This window comes from Lithobates pipiens, unplaced genomic scaffold, assembly GCF_037356315.1.
Source record: "Lithobates pipiens isolate NorthernLeopardFrog02 unplaced genomic scaffold, aLitPip1_a1.2 Scaffold_13, whole genome shotgun sequence".
NCBI classification, from domain to species: domain Eukaryota; kingdom Metazoa; phylum Chordata; class Amphibia; order Anura; family Ranidae; genus Lithobates; species Lithobates pipiens.
In genome coordinates, this window is record NW_027507718.1 from 41,203,580 (window position 1) to 41,226,378 (window position 22,799).

At 41.7% G+C, this 22,799-nt stretch overlaps 1 non-coding gene across 1 annotated transcript; it reads right to left on the bottom strand.

Annotated features, from left to right (window-relative positions):
* Positions 1-944: 944 nt before the first annotated feature.
* TRNAR-UCU (transfer RNA arginine (anticodon UCU)) lies at positions 945-1,029 on the bottom strand. The gene is given in 2 exon segments: positions 945-980; positions 993-1,029. It is a non-coding gene; the product is annotated as a tRNA-Arg (tRNA).
* Positions 1,030-22,799: the final 21,770 nt, after the last annotated feature.

Sequence of the window (22,799 nt, forward strand, 5' to 3'; positions counted from 1 at the left end):
TCAACAGTCTGACTCCGCTGTAAGGTACGTGACACACATAAACACATCCCCATGCTGGCTGCCACTAAATAATAGGGATGAGCTCGAGTTCTGGTCCAGATACAGTTTAAGATTGAAATGTTGCTATTTGGCCTTAGCACTACATCTTTTGATCTTTAGGTGGGAACTGGAGGTTAAGTAGCAGTATTTGTGTTGTTGGAGAAAGGAAAAGCTCAGCTATTAGGTAATGGCGGGATAGCTTCCCTGAAGAGCTTCCAGGGATCAACTGAGGCATAGAGAGTTGGAAATAGCCATATAGATTGGAGTTTAAGAGGATGGGAGAGAACAAGGTAGTTTGTTTGATACTATCAGATAAGGTTGATGTTGTAGCTAGGGGCAGAGTTGTAGGTAGCTTTTTATGTTAGTATTTTGAATTTGATTTGTTGGGTGAACAGAAGCCAGGGAGAGATTGGCAGAGAGGTGTTGGCTGACTGGTAAATGGTTGGTAAGAGGGATAAGACTGGCAGCAGCATATAAGAAAGACTGAAGGGACCATGGTCTGTTTAGAAGCAGGCCAAATAATAGGGAGTTGCAATAGTCAAGGCGAGACATATCAAGGGAGTGAAGTGGAAGTTTGTTGGTGTTATCGGCTAAGATGGGGCATTGTTTGGAAATCTTATTGAGGTGAAGTTAGCAAAATTAGGACAGTAAATGGTTGTGGGGCTGACACTGTAATAGGGAAGAGAACAATAGACTGCAGGTTTGCTTACCAATACCCCTCTTTACTTTGAATTTCACAGGGTACCTCCAATTTTGCTAATATCAACTCTCAAGATAAGCCTGAGACAGTAGGTGCCATCTTTAGCTTGTATGGCAAATTTACTTCACTACAGCTACCTTATTATTGGAATCCATTACTTTATAGCATTAGAGCAGCATCACTATGAACACAGACTATATAAAACTGACTCTGGTGGGACTCGAACCCACAACCTTTGAATTACTACACCACCTAGAAGTCCAATGTGCTATCCATTGCGCCACAGAGCCCTCCCTGTGTGTTTGTTTCAGAGGACCTTGCCTGAGGAACTACTCAAGTCATAGCACATAAACACATCCCCATGCTGGCTGCCACTAAATAATAGGGATGAGCTCGAGTTCTGGTCCAGATACAGTTTAAGATTGAAATGTTGCTATTTGGCCTTAGCACTACATCTTTTGATCTTTAGGTGGGAACTGGAGGTTAAGTAGCAGTATTTGTGTTGTTGGAGAAAGGAAAAGCTCAGCTATTAGTTAATGGCGGGATAGCTTCCCTGAAGAGATTCCAGGGATCAGCTGAGGCATAGACAACTGCATTTCATTTTGTTCCGAATCGAAATTCGGATGAATTTTCATTATTCGGACATTCGGATGCATCCGAATTACCGAATTATAATGCTAACGAATTCAAACGAAATTCGAATCAAATTTGAAAAATGACAATTTGGGGCGAAGTATCTCGGGGCCACTTATAGCTAGAACCCCCAAATTTGGTATGCAAACACAGTAGAACTAGAACTATAACATCTTCAAATTTGGGGTTTCTAGCTCCAAGTGACCCCGAGTCACGGGGCCCCAAAAATGTCATTCTCTGCTGCAGAAAAGTGCTTGACATTTTGTGACCCGACTTTGGGGTCCCGTAACTCTGGTGGGGCTTGAATCCACAACCTTTGAACTACTACACCACCTAGAAGTCCAATGTGCTATACATTGTGCCACAGAGCCCTCCCTGCGTGCGTCGTCAGAGGACCTTGCCTTAGGAACTACTCAAGTTGACCTTTGTCTACTTCCGGGAGCTGCGACACGCACCGCGTCATTCCCCCACTCCCTCATTCCTATGACTGCGGGGCTGGGGGCGTGTACCCGCTGCATGTCGACGCTCTACACGCTGATGCCATTGTGGTTCACCGTACGGGCATGCTAATTCCACCTCTTGCGTACCAAACGGAGGGAGGTTCGGGTGCCTACAAATAGGTGGGTATCCTGCCTGTGTGTGGTCGCCTCATCTCTCAGAGCACGGTACTACGTGGCGTTGGTGCTGACTATTGATGGCTGGCAGGTTAGCTTCTCTTTTCCCATCACGCATCCAGGGACTCTTTATCTGTTTCACAGCGGCATTTTCACTTTCATTATATCTACCTTCAGTATAGGTAAACTTATCATTGTTCGGGGCATATATTTTCCTCTTCTTTTGCACTTGATTTTCAGTCTTTTTATACCAGGAGTTGTCTACAGTGCACTTTATCACATATAAATGAAATAAGATGTGTGCATTTTTTTGCACTGGTACACTGCAAGTATGAGAAGTTGATGTGACAGATGTATATAAGTAAGTAACTAACCATCTTCCAAAATTTCTAATTCAAATAGAAAAGATTAGAAAAAAATATAATTTAATAGAATAAAATAGAAAAAATATACAACCATCTTCTGAAATTCAAATTACAAATAGAATAAATTTGATTTTCGAATAGTATGAATTAAAATTTTTTAATTAATTAATTTTACATTTGGATAGAAAAGATTTCTAGCTATAAGTGACCCCGAGATATGTGGCCCCAAATTCGGGTCTCAAAATGTAATTCTCTACTGCAGAAAAATGCTTGACATTTTGTGACCTGACTTTGGGGCCACGTATCTCGGGGTCACTTGATGCTATAAACCCCAAATTTGGTGTTTTTAGCTATAAGTGACCCCGAGATATGTGGCCCCAAATTCGGGTCGCAAAATGTCATGCTGCAGAAAAGTACTTGGCATATTGCCCATATCTGGGGTCACTTGGTGACAGGTGACGTGGCAAGTGGACAATCCACAACTTGGTCACGTGGCACTCGTGGCCGATCACATGGCACTCGTGTCAGGTCACGTGGCACTCATGGTCGGTCACGTGTCACTCGCGTCAGGTCACGTGTCACTCGTGGTCGGCCACGTGGCACTCGTGGCAGGTCATGTGGCACTCGTGGCAGTTGTCGTGGCAAGTGGACAATACACAACTTGTGGCAGGTGACATGGCAAGTGGACAATACACAACTTGTGGCAGGTGACGTGGCAAGTGGAAAAATACTATGCACAACTTGTGGCAAGTGGACAATGACATACAGCATATGCACTTGCCTTGCGATCGACATCTGTGACTTCTTCAATCAGGCATGCTGACAACTTCATTGATACCATAAATATAAATGAAATAAGATATGTTGTAGTGCTAGTTCGATTGTGTTTGCATACCAAATTTGGTGTTTCTAGCTATAAGTGACCCCGAGATATGTGGCCCCAAATTTGGGTCGCAAAATGTCATTCTCTGCTGCAGAAAAGTACTTGGCATATTGCCTATATCTGGGGTCACTTGGTGGCAGGTGACGTGGCAAGTGGACAATCCACAACTTGGTCAGGTGGCACTCGTGGCCGGTCACATGGCACTCATGTCAGGTCATGTGGCACTCGTGGCCGGTCACGTGGCACTCGTGTCAGGTCACGTGGCACTCGTGGCCGGCCACGTGGCACTCGTGGCAGGTCACGTGGCACTCGTGGCAGGTGTCGTGGCAAGTGGACAATACACAATAGAAAAGATTAGAACAGAATAGAAAAAAATATATAATTTAAAAACCTCAATACAGTGCACTTACACCCCCTTCCTGACCAGACCAATTTTCAGCTTTCAGCGCTCTCACAGTTTGAATGACAATTACTCAGTCATGCAACACTGTACCCATATGAAACTTGCGTCCTTTTTTCCACACAAATAGAGCTTTCTTTTAGTGGTATTTAATCACTAGTGGGTTTTTAATTTTTTGTGCTATAAATAAAATAAAACGTAAATTTTGTGAAAAAATCTTTGTTTCTGTCAAAACTTTTTGCTAATTAGTAATTTTTCTTCATAGATTTTGGCCAAAATTTATACTGCTACATATCTTTGGTAAAAATAACCCACATTAGTGTATATTATTTGGTCTTTGTGAAAGTTATAGAGTCTACAAACTATGGTGCCAATTGCTGAAAATTGATCACATCTGATCAGGCCTTCAGTACATCAGGTGTATCTCATTTCTTGAGACACTAACAAGTCAGGAAAGTACAAATACCCCCAAATGACCCCTTTTTACAAAGTAGACATTCCAAGGTATTAAGTAAGTAGCATGGTGAGTTTTTTTAAGTTGTCATTTTTCCCACAATTCTTTGCAAAATGAAGATTTTTTTTTTTTATTATTATTATTTTTTACAAAATTGTCATATTATCAGGTTATTTCTCACACACAGCATATGCATACAACAAATTACACCCCAAAATACATTCTGCTACTCTTCCCGAGTACGGCGATACCACATGTGTGAGACTTTTACACAGCCTGGCCACATACAGAGCACCAACATTGATGCAGTACCTTCAGACGTTCTATGATCAAAAATGACGCATCTCATTTCTCAACCACCTATTACACTTTTGAAGGCCCTGGAGTACCAGGACAATGGAATTTCCCATAAAATGACAGCATTTTGGAAAGCAAACACCCCAACGTATAATCTGTGAGGCATAATGAGTCTTTTGAAAGGTTTATTTTTTTCCAGAAGTTTTTGGAATATGTGGAAAAAAATGAAAACGCTTTTTTTTTACACAAAGTTGTCAATTTATAAGATATTTCTAACACATAGCATGTATATAGCAAAAATTACACCCCAAAACACATTCTGCTACTCCTTCCGAGTATGGCGATACCACATGTGTAGGACTTTTACACAGCCTGGTCACATAGAGAGGCCAAACATTGAAGTAGTACGTTCAGGCGTTCTAGGAGCATAAATGACACATCTCATTTCATTCCTACCCATCACACTTTTGAAGGTCCTGGACCACCAGGACAGTGAAATTACCCACAAAATGACCCCAGTTTGGAAAGTAAACACCTCAACGTATATTCTATGAGACATGGGCTGCAAATAGGTACTTGGGTACTCTGATAGGCTGGAAATAGGTACTCGGGTACTCTGATTGCCTGGTGACAGGTACTCGGGTACTCTGATGGCCTGGTGACAGGTATTTGGGTACTCATATGGACTGTGACAGGAACTGTGACAGGTACTCAGATGAACTGTGACGGGTACTCAGATGGACTGGGACAGGTACTCGGGTACTCAGATGGATGAACTGGGACAGGTACTCGGGTACTCAGATGGGCTGTGACAGGTACTCGGGTACTCTGATGGGCTGTGACAGGTACCCGGGTACTCGGATGAACCGTGACAGCTACTCAGGTACTCGGATGAGCCGTGACAGGTACTCGGGTACTTTGATGGGCTTTGACAGGTACTCGGGTACTTTGATGAACCAGGACAGGTACTCGGGTACTCTGATGGACTGTGACAGGTACTCGGGTACCCTGATGGACCGTGACAGGTACTCGGGTATTCTGATGGACCGTGACAGGTACTCGGGTACTCTGATGGACCGTGACAGGTACTCGGGTACTCTGATGGCCCGTGACAGGTACTCGGGTTCTCTGATGGGCCGTGACAGGTACGTGGGTACTCTGATGGGCCGTGACAGGTACTCGGGTACTCTGATGTGCCGTGACAGATACTCAGGTACTCTGATGGACTGTGGCAGATACTCGGGTACTCTGATGGACTGTGACAGGTACTCGGGTCTTTTGATGGACTGTGACAGGTACTCAGGTACTCTGATGGCCTGTGACAGGTACTCTGGTACTCTGATGGACTGTGACAGGTACTCAAATACTCTGATGGACTGTGACAGGTACTCTGATGGACTGCGATTGACAGGTACTATGAGGGGTGGTGACAGGTCCTCTTTATTGGGGGGCAATCAGTATAATTGTTGTACACTGCAGGCGGTAACGAGATGTTACCGCAATCTCCTCCTCACACACGATTGGTGTGTGAGGAGGAGAAGCCGGTAACATCTCGTTACCACGGTTTGTTTACATTTTAGTGATCGGCTGTGAAAGGATCACAGCCGATCACGTGGGTAAACAGCCGGCCAATGGCTGTTTACCAGCGTCGGTGACGAGCAGTGTTCCTGGGGAACACGCCACCACCGACGTGCACGCGCAGCGCGCTCACGCGCATGCGCCGTGCACAGTGTGGGTGTGACCATCTGTGATCGGCCGTGACTTCATCACGGCCGATCATGTGGTGAGCGGTGTCTCCGTGACACGCCGCCACCGAAGAAACATGGATGCGCACGCACGATCGCACGCATTCCCTGTTTAAACGAGAGGCCATCATATGACGGCCTCCCGCCACAATAGGTGCGCCGCCTGGCCGTCATTTGACTGCCGGCAGTCAGCAAGTAGTTAATAGAATAAAATAAAATTCTAATTCTAATTCATTCTATACGAAATTCGAATGTCGGAAAGAAATATATATATATATATATATATATATATATGTATATATATATATATATATATATATATATATTATAAAACCACCATCTTCTGAAATTTGAATTTAGTATATAATGATTTAGATTTTAATAGAAAAGATTTTAATAGAATATAAAAGAATAGACTAGAAAAACAATAGAACAGAACAGAATAAAATATAATATATTCTATTCTGTTCTGTTCTATCGTTTTTCTAGTCTATTTTCTATTTTATTATAATCTTTTCTATCCAAATTTAAAATTAATTAATTTAAAAATTTTAATTCATACTATTCGAAATTCTAATTTATTCTATTCAAATTTGAATTTCAGAAGATGGTTATATATTCTCTCTATTTTATTCTATTAAATTATTATTTTTTCTATTCTTTTCTAATCTTTTCTATTTGAATTAGACATTTTGGAAGATGGTTAGTTACTTATACTTACTTATATATATCTGTCACATCAACTTTCTATAGTTGCAGTGTACCAGTGCAAAAAAAACACACACATCTTATTTCATTTATATTTTTGGTATCAATGAAGTTGTCAGCATGCCTGATTGAAGAAGTCACAAATGTCATTGTCCACTTGCCACAAGTTGTGAAGAAGTCACAGATGTCGATTGCAAGGCAAGTGCATATGCTGTATGTCATTGTCCACTTGCCACAAGTTGTGTATTGTATTTGTTCACTTGCCACATCACCTGCCACAAGTTGTGTATTGCCCACTTGCCACGTCACCTGCCACAAGTTGTGTATTGTCCAATTGCCACGACACCTGCCACGAGTGCCACGTGACCAGCCATGAGTGCCACGTGACCGACCACGAGTGCCACGTGACCGACCACGAGTGCCACGTGACCTGGCACTCGTGGCCGGTCACGTGGCACTCGTGTCAGGTCACGTGGCACTCGTGGTCGGTCACGTGGCACTCGTGGCCGGTCACGTGGCACTCGTGGCTGGTCACGTGGCACTCGTGGCAGGTGTCGTGGCAATTGGACAATACACAACTTGTGGCAGGTGACGTGGCAAGTGGGCAATACACAACTTGTGGCAAGTGGACAATGACATACAGCATATGCACTTGCCTTGCAATCGACATCTGTGACTTCTTCACGTGACCGGCCACGAGTGCCACGTGACCAGCCACGAGTGCCACGTGACCAGCCACGAGTGCCACGTGACATGACACAAGTGCCACGTGACCGGCCACAAGTGCCATGTGACCTGACACGAGTGCCACATGACCGGCCACGAGTGCCACATGACCAAGTTGTGGATTGTCCACTTGCCACGTCACCTGCCACCAAGTGACCCCAGATATGGGCAATATGCCAAGTACTTTTCTGCAGCAGAGAATGACATTTTGCGACCCGAATTTGGGGCCACATATCTTATAGCTAGAAACACCAACTTTGGTATGCAGACACAATAGAACTAGCACTACAACATCTTCAAATTTGGGGTTTCTAGCACCAATTGACCCCGAGATACATGGCCCTAAATTTGGGGCGCAAAATATTTTCGAATTTGGTTGAAATAGTTTCGAATGCAGTTGAAATCATTTCGAATCATGTTGAAATAATTTAGAATTCGTTAGAAATATTTTCGAATTTGGTTGAAATATTTTCGAATGCAACCGATTTTTCGAATTCGGTAGAAAACGAAACGAAATCCGAAAACGAATTTAACGAATATAACTAAACGAAATTATTTAATTAACGAATTAAAATGAAACGAAACAAAAAAAAGTTTCCTTTTTCACATGTCTACTGAGGCATAGAGAGTGGTAAATAGCCATATAGATTGGAGTAAGGAATTTAAGAGGATGGGAGAGAACAAGGTAGTTTGTTTGATACTATCAGATAAGGTTGATGTTGTAGCTAGGGGCAGAGTTGTGGGTGGCTTTGTATGTTAGTATTTTGAATTTGATTTGTTGTGTGAACAGAAGCCAGGGAGAGATTGGCAGAGAGGTGTTGGCTGACACTTCTACTGGTAAATGGTTGGTAAGAGGGATAAGACTGGAAGCAGCATATAAGAAAGACTGAAGGGACCATGGTCTGTTTAGAAGCAGGCCAAATAATAGGGAGTTGCAATAGTCAAGGCGAGACATATCAAGGGAGTGAAGTGGAAGTTTGGTGGTGTCATCGGCTAAGATGGGACATTGTTTGGAAATCTTATTGAGGTGAAGTTAGCAAGATTTGGACAGTAAATGGTTGTGGGGCTGACATGAGAGGACACAGTAATAGGGAAGAGAACAATAGAATGCAGGTTAGCTTACCAATCCCCCTCTTTACTTTGAATTTCACAGGGTACCTCCAATTTTGCTAATATCAACTCTCAAGATAAGCCTTAGACACTAGGCGCCATCATTAACTTGCAAATCCACTTCCCTACAGCTACCTTATTAATGGAATCCATTACTTTATAGCAGGGATATGCAATTAGCGGACCTCCAGCTGTTGCAAAACTACAAGTCCCATCATGCCTCTGCCACTGGGTGTCATGCTTGTGGCTGTCAGAGTCTTGCTATGCCTCATGGAATTTGTAGTTCTGCAACAGCTGGAGGTCCGCTAATTGCATATCCCTGTTTTATAGCATTAGAGCAGCATCACTATGAACACAGACTATATAAAACTACCCCTGGTGGGACTTGAACCCACAACCTTTGAATTACTACACCATCTAGAAGTCCAATGCGCTATCCATTGCACCACAGAGCCCTCCCCATTTGTGTTATCAGAGGACCTTGCCCGAAGAACTACTCAAGTCATAGCACATAAACACATCCCCATGCTGGCTGCCACTAAATAATAGGGATGAGCTCAAGTTCTGGTCCAGATACAGTTTAAGATTGAAATGTTGCTATTTGGGCAATTGCCTTAGCGCTACATCTTTTGATCTCTAGTTAGGAACCGGAGGTGATGTTAAGGGGCAGTATTTGTATTGTTGATGTGTTGTTGGAGAAAGGAAAAGTTTGGCTATTAGGTAATGGCGGGATAGCTTCCCTGAAGAGTTTCCAGGGATCAACTGAGGCATAGAGAGTGGGAAATAGCCATATAGATTGGAGTAAGGAATTTAAGAGGATGGGAGAGAACAAGGTAGTTTGTTTGATACTATCAGATAAGGTTGATGATGTAGCTAGGGGCAGAGTTGTGGGTGGCTTTGTATGTTAGTATTTTGACTCACTGGCTGAAAAAAATTCAGTCCTGCCAGATTATACCAATCTTGTGAGGGCTTAGCACATGTTGCAGAACCATCAATCCCAAACTAAACCAAATTGTGATCATACAATATGTAAGCACAAAGATATAGTATCTGCGCACAAATAAATTGTGAAAAGATATATATATATAAACAGTGAATAAGAAAAAAGTGAAGAAGTAAAAAATATATAGATGTATACAAATGAATGATGTGTAATAGTGAAAAACATCTATCATCTTAGTCTGGTATTTTCTTGCTCACACTTTTTATCTTCATGTTTTGGTGCCCCCCCTTTTTTCTTGCTCCCTCATTCTTCACCCTAGTTTCTTATACAAATATATTTTCACAGAAAGACAGATCCTTATCTGGTCTGTCACACATAGATTTTTCAGATAGATATTTGCATTCACTTCACAGGTATTGCATCCTCCCAAGTGTCTGCATTGGTGGTTACCTTTCCCGCGGGCTGCCTCGGTGCCTGGTGGCTATGCACTGCGATTCTTTTTGCGGACCCAGATGCTGTTTTACTGGCCCGCTGATGCAGATGTGAGTTTGACGCCCAGCCTTGAAATTAATTATAATAATTAAATTACTCCGCTAATTTTTTATCAATTAATTCAAATTTTCATTTTATTTTATATATAATTTTCAGAATTATTCCATGTTGTATGCTCCTGATGAGCGGTTGGAATACCGCGAAACGCGTAGAGCCGTTGGCCATTATCCTTTGTCTCAACCATGGAATATCAAGACTTATTTGATCTTCTCCGTCTTATAATTCATTACTTAGGCATGGTTATTCAAAAAACTTTTTTTAATCTATTATTCACTTACCATGGTTATCTTGACCATTTTGGGTTCAACTACAGTAGGATATGTTTATACATGTATGTATTGCTTTTTATGTTTTATATGAATTTGTATTCGATTGTAAATTATTGTGTAATACCAATCCATGAGTTATCGTGTGGAGGCTGTATGCCCTTGGCATTTTTGAGGTTGATACCCGAAATGTTTGTATAACATATCATGGACTTTATATAATAAATATTATAGTCACTTGACCTACTTTTTTACTGATGTGTGCTTCATTTAAAGTCCCAATCTTGCTCTCTCTTCTAATATATTTTTGATAGGGATGGAGACAGGCATTCCTTTAGTGCCAGCCTCATTTAAAGTCCCAAAAACTTTTTCCCTTTTTTATTATCAAATACCAGGGATGGAAGCACACATCAGTAGTCTGTAGAATACTCTTGCTAGCATGTATAGGCTGTTGTCAAAAATGGCCCAATAGTTATTATTTATCTATTGATATATTGGCTAATGCGTCCCGCTTGTACTGCATCCGTGGGCCCTTGACGGCGGCTTGGGTTTCGCTGATTTGACCGTTACTGCTGACCTCCACGCACGCGGTGTGCTATGCGGTGCTCCTCCCCTCTCCCCGCCTTCTGGCCATGTTGAGGGGGTGGATACTTGGTCCCTTTTCACTGACGTCATGTTATATGTGCCGGGCATTAGGCGTCCTCATGGCGCTCTGGTGCCGTCGGATAGTCATTCTTCCGCAATCACACTGGGGAGATGGATTGGCGCTAATCGCCTGACGGCTGAGCCGCCCAGGTGAAGGCAGTCCTACTCTCCGGTAGTGTGTTCGCCAGCATGGCGCCGGTGTTTGGGATCAGGATGGTTCTCCATTGTGGGCGCTTCACAGGTTGGGCTACATACATTCATCTCTCTTTTCCTTCCTGAACTTTCACTTATTCTCACGATATTTAGTTCACTTATCTAATCATCTTAGTCTGGTATTTTCTTGCTCACACTTTTTATCTTCATGTTTTGGTGCCCCCCCTTTTTTCTTGCTCCCTCATTCTTCACCCTAGTTTCTTATACAAATATATTTTCACAGAAAGACAGATCCTTATCTGGTCTGTCACACATAGATTTTTCAGATAGATATTTGCATTCACTTCACAGGTATTGCATCCTCCCACCCTGGAAGTGTCTGCATTGGTGGTTACCTTTCCCGCGGGCTGCCTCGGTGCCTGGTGGCTATGCACTGTGATTCTTTTTGCGGACCCAGATGCTGTTTTACTGGCCCGCTGATGCAGATGTGAGTTTGACGCCCAGCCTTGAAATTAATTATAATAATTAAATTACTCCGCTAATTTTTTATCAATTAATTCAAATTTTCATTTTATTTTATATATAATTTTCAGAATTATTCCATGTTGTATGCTCCTGATGAGCGGTTGGAATACCGCGAAACGCGTAGAGCCGTTGGCCATTATCCTTTGTCTCAACCATGGAATATCAAGACTTATTTGATCTTCTCCGTCTTATAATTCATTACTTAGGCATGGTTATTCAAAAAACTTTTTTTAATCTATTATTCACTTACCATGGTTATCTTGACCATTTTGGGTTCAACTACAGTAGGATATGTTTATACATGTATGTATTGCTTTTTATGTTTTATATGAATTTGTATTCGATTGTAAATTATTGTGTAATACCAGTCCATGAGTTATCGTGTGGAGGCTGTATGCCCTTGGCATTTTTGAGGTTGATACCCGAAATGTTTGTATAACATATCATGGACTTTATATAATAAATATTATAGTCACTTGACCTACTTTTTTACTGATGTGTGCTTCATTTAAAGTCCCAATCTTGCTCTCTCTTCTAATATATCTATGTGAATACGTGAAAGTAAAAATTCAACTAGTGACCATAGAAAATGGTGATAATGTATAATGTGAAAAATACCACAGGAGAGTAAATAAATAAATAATAAAATTGTGTATAATAAAGATGTTATTTCAAAACAATGTAAAACAATGTGAATCAAATCATGTTAAGAGCATGTAAATAAACAAATAGATACATGCGTTAACCAAAACAGTTGCCCATGTGAATAATGCCGTAAAATGTAGTGTTCGTGAATAATGCAAAATGACATACTTTAATAAAATGATAACTCATGAAACTAACTTTATATAGAGTGTAAATGCATGTAAATGCATGTAAAACCTCAATATCAAAGGCATATCAGTGGACCTAATAAAATCAATGGAAGTGCACAACTCAATGTCTACATATGCAAGCAGGCTCGAGCAACTTTCTGTGTAATGGTGCTTAAAAAGCCTGCAAATGGAGCACATGCACGGAGGCTCCTAGGATGGCGGTGTATGCCCGGAGCTCCGCACAGCCCTAGCTTTACAGCTTTATTAACCACTTGACCACTGGGCACTTAAACACCCTTAATAACCAGACCAATTTTCAGCTTTCGGTGCTCTCACATTTTGAATGACAATTACTCAGTCATGCAACACTGGACCTATATGAAATTTTTGTCCTTTTTTTCACACAAATAGAGCTTTCTTTTGGTGGTATTTAATCACCGCTGGGTTTTTTATTTTTTGTGCTATAAAAGAAAAAATACAGAAAATTCTGTAAAAAAATGAATTTTTCTTCATTTCTGTTATAAAATTTAGCAGATTAGTAATTTTTTCTTCATAAATTTTGGCCAAAATTTATACCACTACATATCTTTGGTAAAAATAAGTACAAATTGGTGGATATTATTTGGTCTTTGTGAAAGTTATAGAGTCCACAAGCTATGGTGCCAATATCTGAAAATTGATCACACCTGAAGTACTGACGGCCTATTTCAATTCTTGAGACCCTAACATGCCAGAAAAGTACAAATACCCCCCAAATGACCCCTTTTTGGAAAGAAGACATTCCAAGGTATTTAGTAAGAGGCATGATGAGTTTTTTGAAGTTGTCATTTTTTCCCACAATTCTTTGCAAAATCAAGATTTTTTTTACTTTTTTTTTTTTTTTTAACAAAATTGTCATATTATCAGTTTATTTCTCACACAGCATATGCATACCACAAATTACACCCCAAACCACATTCTGCTATTACTCCCGTGTACGGCGATACCACATGTGTGAGACTTTTACACAGTGTGGCCACATACAGAGGCCCAACATGCAGGGAGCGCCATCAGGCGTTCTGGAGCACCCAGGACAATTCTGACATTTCTCTCCTACATGTAAAAATCATCATTTATTTGCTAGAAAATTACATCGAATCCAAAAACATTATATATCTTTTTTTAGCAAACACCCTGGAGAATACAATGGTGGTCGTTGCAACTTTTTATCTCGCACGGTATTTGCGCAGCAATTTTTCGAATGCTTTTTTTTGGAAAAAAAACAGTTTTGTGCTTAAAAAAAAAAAAAAACACAGTAAAGTTAGCCCAATTTTTACATAATGTGAAAGATGAGGTTACACCGAGTAAACCGATACCTAACATGTCACTCTTCAAAATTGCACAGGCTCGTGGAATGGCGCCAAACGTCGCTACTTAAAAATCCCCATAGGCGACGATTTAATTTTTTTTTTACTGGTTATATGTTTTGAGTTACAGAGGAGGTCTAGGGCTAGAATTATTGCTCTCGCTCCAACGTACGCAGCGATACCTCACATGTGTGGTTTGAACACCGTTTTCATATGTGGGCGGGACTTACGTATGCGTTCACTTCTGCATGCGAGCACATGGGGACAGGGGTGCTTTAAAAAAAAAAAAAAATGTATTGTTCATTTTACTTTATTTATTTTAGTTTGACATTTTTTTCCCCAAAAATAAATTTTTTGATCACTTTTATTCCTATTACAAGGAATGTAAACATCCCTTGTAATAGGAATATGGCATGACAGGTCCTCTTTACAGTGAGATGTGGGGTCAATAAGACCCCGCATCTCACCTCTAAGCTGGGAAGCCTGAAAAAAAAAAAAAAAAGATTCTGGATTTGATAGTATTGGCGAGTCGGTAGAAGCACCGGAGGGCGGCGGGAGGGGGGGGGGGGGTGTCTATGGCTGGGTATTGCAGGGTATCACCGACTATGGCTGGGTATGGCTGGGTATATCAGAGTATGGCTGGGTATCTCAGAGTATGGCGTTGCAGAGTATTGCGTTGCAGAGCATTGCAGGATATTGGAGGGTGTTGCAGAGCATTGCAGAGTGTTGCACGGTATTGGCGGGTGTTGCAGAGCATTGCAGGGTATTGGTGGGTGTTGCAGAGCATTGCAGAGTGTTGCAGAGCATTGCAGAGTGTTGCAGGGTATTGGCGGGTGTTGCAGAGCGTTGCAGAGCATTGCAGGATATTGGAGGGTGTTGCAGAGCATTGCAGAGTGTTGCACGGTATTGGCGGGTGTTGCAGAGCATTGCAGAGTGTTGCAGGGTATTGGTGGGTGTTGCAGAGCATTGCAGAGTGTTGCAGAGCATTGCAGAGTGTTGCAGGGTATTGCAGAGTGTTGCAGAGCATTGCAGAGTGTTGCAGAGCATTGCAGAGTGTTGCAGGGTATTGCAGGGTATTGCAGAGTAATGGCAGGGTATTGCAGAGTATTGCAGACTATTGCAGAGTATTGCAGGGTAATGCAGAGTAATGCAGGGTAATGCAGAGTAATGCAGGGTAATGCAGAGTAATGCAGGGTAATGCAGAGTAATGCAGGGTAATGCAGGGTATTGCAGAGTAATGCAGAGTAATGGCAGGGTATTGCAGAGTTTTTGCAGGGAATTGAGGGGTTAATTTTCGGTGAGCAGCGATGTGGGCACTGCAGATGCAGCCCACATCGCTGCTGACACCGATCTCCTCCCCCTCCGCTGTTCCGATCGGTACAGAGAGGGGGAGGGAGGAACCGGCGTCATAACATGACGCCGGTTTGTTTACAAGTTATCACTCCGTCATTTGACGGAGCGATCACGTGGTAAACGGCCGCGACGAGCGGCCGTTTACCGTGATCCGTGATGCGCCGGGTCCTGTGGACCCGGCGGTCACGGATGCTCTCGAGTGCGCGCCCCAGGGGGCGCGCGAGAGCGGAATTCTGGGAGGACGTCATATGTCATATGCCACAGTTAAGAAACCGCCCTAAAGCCGTCATTCGGCTATAGGGCGGTTATTAAGTGGTTAAGCAGCGGGAAGAAGCTGACAGGATTTCTCTAAATAACGGGAGGAGGCAGTAGAAATCACAGGGATTCTTTTTATGCCGGGAAGATATTACAGACAAACCCCGGGTCCTAAGTTTGAGCTCTCTGAATAGCGGGACATATCTAAGATGGCGGAATCACCTCAGACAGGTACACAGACCGCATCTGAAATCTCCACAGCAGCCAGGCAAGTTGTGCTCCCTGCAATCCTCACCTATGTACCTCAGTTACAGGGTGTAGCTACCTCTATTACCATTTAATTGCCTGAAAACACAGTGTCCCTTATAGAAAGTCCTATGGGACCTTTTGGAATGCCCTCTCTGGAAGTAAACACTACTCACCCAGACTTTATATCTACACAAGTAGAACAGGCTCTCGATGTTCCCTTCAATGTTTCTGACCTGTTTTTTAAAATTTCGGAATTGTTGGATAAAGGTCCCTGAATGCTGAAACGATCACAGGGGAAATTAGGGCAGATTTCCAAAACCTGGAATCCAGGATTGAACATATAGAACACAACTTGGATGCTAGCATTTCTAGGGCAAACCAAAACTCTGACCAGTTTCATTTTATGCAAGAACAGCTTGACACAGCTCAGACTCGGATCGACAACCTCGAGAATCGTCTGAGAAGGGACAATTTTCGGATTAGAGGGATACCAGAAACTGTTATTGATGTACAGGCTGCAGTGCAGGAAGTTATCAAATCCCTGATACCCTCGGTCCTGGTACATAAATTAGAGTTGGATAGGGCACACAGATCCCTAGGCCCTCCCAGGAAAGATGGATCTCCGAGTGATATTGTAGTAAAACAGCAATTTTACTCAATAAAAGAAGACGTTATGAAACGTTCCCACCAACAGAACCAGATACAGTATCAAGGGAAAGCCATACAAATTTTCCCTGATATTTCCCCAACCACCATTCAAAAAAGACGATCATTGAAACCCCTTCTGACAGCCCTCACCAAGAAGAACATTAAATATCGCTGGGCCTTTCCATTCGCTCTGAAATTTACCTATAACGGTAAACAACAGACATTCTGCAGTTTTCCAGAGGGACAGCGTCTGTTGCTGGATCTGAAGATCATTACCTGTGATTTGGAGATGGATACATCAATAGCACAGCAGGGATCTGCTAAACGTCAATCTCCACTAAGCCCAACGTCTCAACTATGGAACAAGGCTAAACACAAGAAAGTCAAGGATAACTTCCCCCCTCCCTGATGTGGGGAAGTATAACACACCTGTATTTAAAACTCCTTTTCTTTGCCTTGTCACTAAGGCGGAAAATGTTGTTTGATTTTCAAATATCGAATTTGAACTGATTTTGTTCTTATCACACATGACAGTTGATGGAGTTTAGTTTAGAGGTCTGCACATTGTTTCTCTACCAAAAGTGCACCTTATACTTAACAATCCTATCAGTTTGGCCTCACCCCTATTTACTTTGTCTCCCCCAGTTTGTTCTTTTAGAATGCTATAATAAAAGATGTAACTGTTAGCTATTTCTGCACATTTGAATGTTTTTCAGTTTTTTTTTTATTTGTTGTCACTGGCTGGAGCTGATGCATTGCGCTCCCACCTACTACTCAGGCAGTTAATTTTCTGCACTGTGTGGTGGGGATATAGCCCTTTGTATGGGCTATGTAATCATTTTTGTTTTGAATGAGGGGAGGGAGTCTTCCCCCTCACCTCATTACGGGCCGGGTTATGGCCCTATAGTATTAAGTAAACTGCTAATACTTTCTTCTTTTAGTTTTTTCTACTTCTCTTTCCTTTCTAACTTCCTTTCTCTCCTAGCCTGCCTGTCAATGAGATGTTGCTTCAGGATGTTCTCGGATGTATTGAGCCATATAATAGGGGATGATCATATTATGTATTTTGTTACTCCTTTATGTACTGAGGGAAGTGGATGTAGGTCGGTTGGCGCTCTCTCCCTTTTGCTCCATGGCTAATAATAATTCTACCTGTTCTCCCTTACTCATAATTTCTCATAACACTCAGGGGTTAAAAGAAGGAAGTCCTTTCAAGTCTACCGTGCTAGTCTCATTGATGTGGTCCTCCTACAGGAGACTAATTTTCCTCAGCAATTTACCCCCTCGTTCTTACATGCACATTTTCCTACATTTTATTTGGCAAATGCAGAAAACAAAACGAAGGGAGTGGCGATTCTATTTTCCAAACACTGCAATTTTCACTTTAAAATGGAACACAGAGACCCAGAGGGAAGATTCCTTCTAGTTAAAAGTATGATTGAGGATAAAATATATACCGTATTTATCAGGGTATAACACGCACCGGCGTATAACACGCACCCCAAGTTTAGGAGGGCATTTTAAGGAAAAAAGTTTTAGGAGGGAAGTTTAAGGAAAAAAAAACTTACATTTAAATGCCCGTCAATGCAGCCTTATCAGTGTGCATATGCAGCCTTGTCCATCATTGCAGAATGATCAGTGTCATTTGCAGCTTGCCCAGCATCATTTGCAGCTTGCCCAGCGCTGTTTGCAGCCTTGCAGAGTGTCATTTGCAGTTTGCCAGTGTCATTTCCAGTTTGGCCAGCGCCGTTTGCAGCCTTGCCCATGTTTAAATATCCCGTCGCCGAAACAGACCGAGCGAGCACGGCCGAAAAAGACCGAGCCGTCTGCTCAGCTCCGCTTGTAGTCCCGCCTCCCTGCTGTTTCTGGAGTGAGCGCTGCCGAAAAAGACCGAGCCGACTGTACTGTGTAGGCGGGACTACAAGCGGAGCCCAGCAGACGGTCTTTTTCGCGGGGGTTGGTCTTTTTCGGTGGCGATCTGTCTTTTTCGGCGTCGCTCAGTCTTTTTCGGCGTCGCTCGGTCTTTTAGACTCACAGACAGTGGGGATCGGCGTATAACATGCACCCACGACTTTCCCCCGATTTTAAGGGGGAAAAAGTGCGTGTTATACGCCGATAAATACGGTACATTTATTTATTACTATGCTCCTAATAGAGGACAGCTACAGTTCTTCCGACAGATGTTCAGCATCCTTGGCCCATTTATGGAAGGTGTCATAATTATGGGGGGTGACTCTAATACAGCCTTTGATACTAGTCTAGATAAATCTAAACAACTTGGAGCTCAATCAATTAGTCCTAGGAAAACTAGTGTACAAATTGCGTGACTGATCTTTCAATTGAGACTAATGGACATTTGGAGGGAACTAAATCCAAATGCACAAGATTTTATATCATATCTTGCTCTCAACGCATCACATTCCATTGGCTATTTAATCATCTATTTTAGAAGTATCCTGGTCAGAGCATTCCATGGTTCTATTGGTTTTGGGTAAAGATAATCATGGACAACATAACTCTCATTGGACTCTCAATCAGTCTATTTTAAGAGATCCTGGTATGGTTTCGGAAATACAGGAGGCTCTGTGGGAATACTTTCGCCTTAACAATGTGGAAGATGTTTCTGCAGAGACTCTATGGGCAGCACATAAAGTGACCATTAGGGGTAAACTAATTCAAATTGCAGCAAAACGTAAGAAAGAGAGGATGAGAGACATAGAAAGAATGGAGAAAGACTTTATTTCTCTGAGCAAATTACATAAAAGTGATCCCTCTAAAGTTCCTAGTTCTACTCTAGATTCTTGCTCGAGTGGCTCTAAATTTGTCTCTCACAGAGAAAGCTGATAAATCTATTAGGTGGACTGGGGCCAAGTTTTATCAGACAAAAGATAGAATTGGTCCCATACTTGCACACAAATTGTCCCCCAGGTTTCGTTCTCACGTACTACCCAAATTTAAACAAAAGGATGGCACCTTTACCCTGAATCCATAACAAATAATGAATGCATTCCAGGAATTGTATGCTGAGTTATATAAAGCAGATAAAAATTCTAACCCCACTAAAGTAGGAGAATTTCTGGATAATTTACATTTACCAACACTGACAGACACTCATAGAGCCAAAATGGAAGCTCCCTTCTCTATAGAGGAGGTGTCAGAAGTTATCAAAACATTAAATGGAGGTACAGCACCAGGTCCTGATGGATTCTCCACGCCCTATTATAAAACTTTTTCTGAAATACTACTTCCATATCTTACTAGGTTCTTCAATTCCATGACTAAGGGCACCCCGTTAGGTAACCAACTCAATATGGCATATATTACAGTAATCCCTAAACTAGATAAATATACAAGCCAGATAGAGAACTACAGACCTATTTCTCTAATTAATAATGACCTGAAAATATTGACCAAAATATTAGCAAATCGATTAGCATCCTTTATAGGTCTATATATCCATAAAGATCAGGTAGGGTTTATCCCTGGTAGGCAGGGTCCTGATCAAGTGAGAAGAGCGGTGGATCTGATAACAATAAGGCAATTTCAATGGGAGGGAGGTCATAAACAAGAAGGCATGCTATTATCATTGGATCTTCAGAAGGCCTTCGATTCAGTTTCATGGCCATATCTCTTTGTGGCTTTTAGACGCTGGGGTTTTGGGCCGAATATGTTGAGTATATTGGAAGCCCTATATTTTACACCTAAGGCTAGAATCAGGCTTCAGGGACTTTTCTCTGACCCCATTGAGATAGCCAGGGGCACTTGTCAGGGATGTCCCCTATCTCCCCTGATATTTGCAATAATGATTGAATCTTTGGCGATAGCCATTCGCAATGATTGAAATAAATGAGGGGTCTCCGTTGTGGTCCAGAAACTCATAAATGCGCACTATTTGCAGATGATCTATTGCTTTTTGAAACATCCCATTTCCTCCATACCCGAAATATGTACATTGCTCTCTCCCAGGCCCTTTAGTCTCTCAACTACAGGAAAAATATGAATTTGGTTGGAGCATTTCCTCCATTAAATATTTGGTAATTAATATTACTCCCCAGATTGAAAATCTTTACCAAGCAAATTATCCCCCAATGTACCAAAAAATAGAAGCTGACCTTGGGAACTGGGAGTCACACAATATAGCTTGGATAGGCAGAATTAATTCAATTAAGATGACCCTCCTACCTAGACTCCTATATCTGTTTAGATCTCTTCCAATCCCGATCAGAAGGGACCATCTGAAAACCTTTCAAAGCAAATTTATTTGGAAAAAAAAGTATCACGCCTTTCACACCGTAACCTATTTATTCTTCCTAAATAAGGGGGGCTAGGCCTACCAAACCTTTTTTGGTACTACCAAGTGGCTCGGTTAGCACAGCTCTCAGCTATATACCTTAAAACTGAACAACCGGACTGGATAAAAATTGAAAGTCAAGCTGCTCCTACATCTACTTTGGAAAATTTATTATGGTGTCCTCCCAAGAGTAGACCTCCCATTCTATCTCCAACTTTCTCACAATCTCTCTCTATGTGGGATTCACTTAGGAGGCTTCCTTCCCTAGTTTCTGAACTACAACCATTGGCTAATTTGTTCCAAAATCCCCTGTACAATCAGGGCATGGACATTGATGACTTCAAATGGTGGCTGGACAAGGGGGTATGTCGCATAGGACACTTTCTTGCATGGGCCCTCTACCTTTTAAACATTTTGTGGACAAACTGGGTCTTCCTTCCTCAGAAAGTATTCGATTTCATCAGATTTACAGTTTCATCCACTCCACATGGAAGCATAAATCAAATCCCTTGAGAATTACGGCTTATGAAAGCTTGTATGAACAAGCCATGGGGCGGAAGGGGGGGATTTCTGTGATCTATGAGTCACTAGCTTCTAACTATAATAAACTACCATACATGCTGGCCTGGGTGAAGGATCTACATACCGACTGGGAACTGGAAGACTGGTATGAGAACTATTCTTGATCGATTAAAGGCATCTACAATACTTCTCTCATTGAGGCTAACATCAAAATATTCACAAGATGGTACTTAGTTCCTACAAGATTAGCGGCAATGTACCCTTCCACTTCACCTTTATGTTTTAGAGGTTGCCAAGGACTGGGCTCTATGATCCACATTTGGTGGGAATGTCCTAAACTCTGGGGATTTTGGAATAGGGTCTTCCATATTATTAGAAAGGTCACAGGTTATGCTGTCCCCCAAATGCCAGCGATTGCCTTGCTCAATGGATTAGTACCGCACGTGCCTAAAAACACTTGTAGACTGATTCTATTTATTTTGGCTGGAGCCAAAATAACCATTGCAAAAGCTTGGAAGAAGCTTTTGGTATCTGTACTGAAAATGGTCAGCTCCCTATTGGATATGACCACACGATTTGAGGCCATATGGGATCCCTGGGCTCAGTATCTGGGTATTTCATTGATACCAGGCATAAATATCAATACTAATTGCTGATCTTTGGATCTTTTATAGGACATAAAGGCATTCCCTTTTCTTCTTCTTTCTATCTCTTTATTCTCCCTTCACAGCTTTTAGTCTTTCCTCTTTAATTATTTTTCTTTTGGATATTATTATTTTTATTATATATATATTTTTTGACTAGAGGGCCTTTCTTTAAATTACCTAGGAATTGACAGGTTTTGTCGACATTAGTCTATCTTACTAAATATAGGACTTTTTCCTGGGCTTATTCCAGTGGGAACATGATGTTGTTCCTATGTTAGAGTCTATCATTTCATTTTGTCTGGGCAACTCGGAACGATAAAAGTATTATTTCTTGCTTCTCAGAAAGAAGTTATTTAGTGAATTCTAGTTGCTTAAGGGGGGGGGGGGGTGTTTGCACCTCCTTGGACACAGCTTGATCCCGGTTGGGGTGTCGGAGGGGATGCGGAGTTCCTATCCTTCTTGGAGTGTTCTGGGATATAGCATATATGAGTTGTCATAGCTTAAGTTATATACTTATTTCCTACTTTGTTACATTTTTAATGTCTCATTGATATGTTAAGTAGTCACAATTATTGGCTTTACTGTAAATTCTGCTGTAATGATTTTACTATGTGAAAATAAAAATTCTTAATGAGATAAAGCTTGCAAACAGACAGAGGGATGCAGTTCACCATGCATTTACCAATAGCACAATAAATATACATGTTAGTGTATAGATAGATACAATCCATGTATATTTATAAAGTGTGAATGCAGACAGATATCACGCCATGCAATTCACCATGCATTTATCAATGTGCATGTTAATGTATAGACAAGACGGTCCATATATATTCATAAGATGTAGACTAACTTCGTATAGAGTGTGAATGCATGTAAATCCTCAATATCGCAGACATATGAGTGGACCTAATA